Source organism: Urtica dioica, chromosome 10 (genome assembly GCF_054948205.1).
Source record: "Urtica dioica subsp. dioica isolate 48M chromosome 10, U.dioica_male_clone48M_v1_H2, whole genome shotgun sequence".
Lineage (NCBI taxonomy): Eukaryota > Viridiplantae > Streptophyta > Magnoliopsida > Rosales > Urticaceae > Urtica > Urtica dioica.
The window spans coordinates 9,034,315-9,038,292 of NC_142765.1; positions in this window are offsets into that span (position 1 = coordinate 9,034,315).

The following is a 3,978-nucleotide window of genomic DNA, read 5'->3' on the forward strand; positions in this document are numbered from 1 at the left end:
AGCGACAGCCCCACTATTATCACAATAAAGGGTCATGGGCTCGTCGACGTTTGGAACAACTTCCAAATACTTAAGGAATTTTCTAAGCCATACAGCCTCATTGGATGCTCCACAAGCAGCCACATATTCTGCTTCCATTGTGGAGTCAGCAATGCAAGATTGCTTAATACTTCTCCACACAACAGCTCCACCATTTAGGATGAACACAGATCCCGAAGTGGATTTCCTGGAATCCTTATCCGCTTGAAAATCGGAGTCGGTATATCCCGTCATAGTCAGGTCAGTACCTGAGTATGTAAGCATCAAGTTCCTAGTTCTTCGAAGATACTTAAGAACATGCTTAACAGCAATCCAGTGCTCGGGTCCAGGGTTGGATTGGAAACGGCTAACTACGCCAACGGCGAAACATATATCAGGTCTAGTGCAAAGCATAGCATACATGAGGCTTCCTACGGCAGAGGCGTAAGGAATCTTCCTCATGTCTTCAATCTCTTGTGCAGTCTTGGGAGACTGGTCCTTAGAGAGTGAAACTCCATGCCTAAAGGGTGTTTGACCCCTCTTGCAGTCTTGCATCGAGAAGCGATCCATCACCTTATCAATATAAGATGCTTGAGAGAGCGACAGGGTCCGGTTTTTCCTATCTCGAAAGATTTGGATCCCCAGAATGTACGCGGCTTCTCCTAGATCCTTCATATCGAATTTCTTTGCTAGCCAGACCTTAACCTCAGATAACTTACCCACGTCATTACCAATGAGTAGTATATCATCGACATATAGTACCAGAAACACAACTTTACCTTCGTGTATTAACTTGTAAACACAAGGCTCATCTATTGACTGTTCAAAGCCAAAGCTCTTTACAGTTTCATCGAATCTAATATTCCATGACCTAGATGCTTGCTTTAGTCCATAAATTGATTTAAGCAACTCACAAACCTTGGTCTCTTGACCTTTATTCACGAAACCGTCTGGTTGAGCCATGTAAATGCGCTCGTCAAGATTGCCATTCAGAAAGGCTGTCTTGACATCCATTTGCCAGATCTCATAGTCGAGAGCTGCAGCTATGGATAGGAGTATGCGGATGGATTTAAGCATCGCGACTGGCGAGAAGGTTTCTTCAGAGTCAATCCCTTCTTGTTGGGTATAACCCTTCGCCACAAGTCGTGCTTTGAACGTCTCGACGTTCCCATCAGGACCCCTTTTCTTCTTGTATATCCACTTACACCCTACGGGTTTAATCCCTTCAGGAAGGTCTACAAGTTTCCAGACTTTGTTGACATACATCGAGTGCATTTCAACTTTCATGGCGTCAAGCCAAAGGTTTGATTCAGAACAAGCCATCGCTTGGCTATAGGAAACAGGGTCATCCATGTCGGAGACGGCTACAAGAGAGTCTCCATAAGACATGTACCTGTCAGGCTTTTGAGTAGCCCTCCCACTACGTCTAAGTACTACTTGACGAGATTCTGATGAGTTAGGTTGTGTTTCAGTTGGGGTAAGAACAGTTCTTCCAGATGAGGTAGAAGCTTCCTCACCCAACTTTTCTTCAAGCACAATTTTGCTTCTAGGTTTCGCATCCTTCATAAAGTCCTCCTTAAGGAAACGAGCATTCGTGCTAACGAAAGTCTTATCGTCCTCGGGACTATAGAAAGTAAAACCTTTGGTTTCCTTTGGATATCCCACAAACAGGCACAATTCTGACCTACTAGCCAACTTGCTAGTCTTTTGCCTTAGCACATGTGCAGGGCAACCCCAAATTCGGATGTGGCCCAAACTTACTTTACGGCCAGTCCATATTTCATAAGGAGTACCAGGAACCGTTTTAGACGGAACTTGGTTCAGAATGTAAGCGGCTGTTTCGAGGGCATATCCCCAAAAGGAAAGCGGGAGTGATGAGTAACTCATCATCGATCTAACCATCTCCATAAGAGTTCGGTTTCTTCTCTCTGACACTCCGTTTTGTTGAGGTGTGCCAGGCGCGGTAAGCTGAGAAGCGATACATTCTTCTTTAAGAAAGTCATCGAACTCTCCAGACATATACTCACCACCTCGATCAGATCGAAGGGTTTTGATCACTTTGCCAGTTTGCTTTTCCACTAAAGCCCTAAAGACCTTCAATACGTTAAAGGTCTCGGATTTGTGTTTTAGCAAATAGACAAACCCATATCGTGAGTAATCATCAGTGAAGGTAATGAAGTATTCGTATCCTCCACGTGCCTGTTGGTTGAGCGGACCACATACATCAGAATGTATCAGTTCCAGCAACTCAGTGGCTCTTCGACCCTTATCGGAGAAAGGTCGCTTAGTCATTTTTCCTTCTATACAGGATTCACAAGTAGGTAGTGAACCTATTGCAGAGGCTTGGAGTGGACCATCCCTCACAAGTCTCTTAATCCTATCTAGACTGATATGACCAAGTCTTAAGTGCCAGAGGTATGTTGATTTTGTTAGATCGGAGGATTCAGAAAGTTTGATCCTCTTTGGCTCCCTAATTAGATCGTTATCTATTTCGGTGTCTAAAAGAGAAGGTTGAGTGGGATAGATGTAAAAAAGAGCATTCTTCATACATGCATCAGTGACAAAAGAATTATCAGGAAACGAAATACGAATTCCATTCTTAATAAACTTTAAACAATAATCTTGCTCGAGAAGACGAGCAACGGATATTAAGTTCTTCCCAAAGGTAGGAACAAAATAAACATTATTCAAGTTTAAAGTGCGGTCTTCAAAAGACAGCGTCACGGATCCCACAGCCTTCGCGGACACCAGGCTCCCATCACCCCATTTGAAACAGAACTCGCCTTCCTCTAAGCTTTTGGTTTTCTTGAAACCATTCAAGGAACAACAAATATGGTTAGTAGCAGCGGAGTCAAGAATCCACGTTGATACATTATCAGCTACTAAGCATGCTTCGGTAACTAGTACAATACTATGTTCCTTTGCTTTGAGATAGGTGGGACAGTTCTTTTTATCCGCCTTGGAAGGTCTGTTCTTAGTTCCAGAGGCGGAGGCTTTGTGCTCAGTAGCATGTGCCTCTCCTTGATTCCTCTTTGTCTTAGTGAGACCTTCAGCAGTGTGAAGTTCCTTCATAAGCTTGGTAACAGTGTACTCTAGCTTGTTAATGGAGTAGTTCATCTTGGAGGTATCAAGAGATGCGGGGAGAGTTTCTAAGATCATATCTATGATGTTCTTCCCATCAATCTCAGATCCTAGGATTTCCATTTTATTCAGAAAACTAATGATCAGTATCATGAAGTCTCCGACAGGAGTCCTAGCCTGCATATGACAGTTCATAAACTGTCGGACTGCTTGTTGCCTTGTTTGACGTCCTTGCCCTCCAAACATCTCAAGGAGATTGTAGAGCATTTCGGCGGCAGTCTCGATGTCACGATGTTGCTCTTTCAGCATATTGTTCATAGATGCCAAGATATAGCACCTCACAATCTCATCGGATCAAAGCCAGGCCGCTAAGGCGTCATTGTCCTCTTGAGTTGAATCATCATTCGTCAGAGGAGGACACGGGGTGGTGAGTACCCATTTGTGCTTGTTAACGGTAGGTATTATGTCGAGGTTACGTTTCGAATCTACGTAGTTTTCGTTTTCGAGTTTGATCGAGGAAAGAAAGATTGAGAGATGGTTGAGAGACATATTGCCTATATAAGTTGAAACAAGTTTATGATTAGTCTTTGGTTTAGGATTTAAGTTTGTTTAAGACTTTATAAAATCCAAAGGTGTTATAAACCAAACGATAATTTACTCCTTCGAGGGAAGGCCGCAAAAAATCTCCATTTATAAGTAAATGACACATCATTAATGCTTAGCCAAGATGTCAATACATCAATATTGACTAGCCACCTTGTAAATTGGTTTGATCACTCACATCCTTTCGCAGGGCCTCGAGGGAGGATTACTAGGGATTGAGTCTAAGTGTGTAACCAACCACTTAGTCCAAGAGATCGACTTTGAAAAACAATCCAC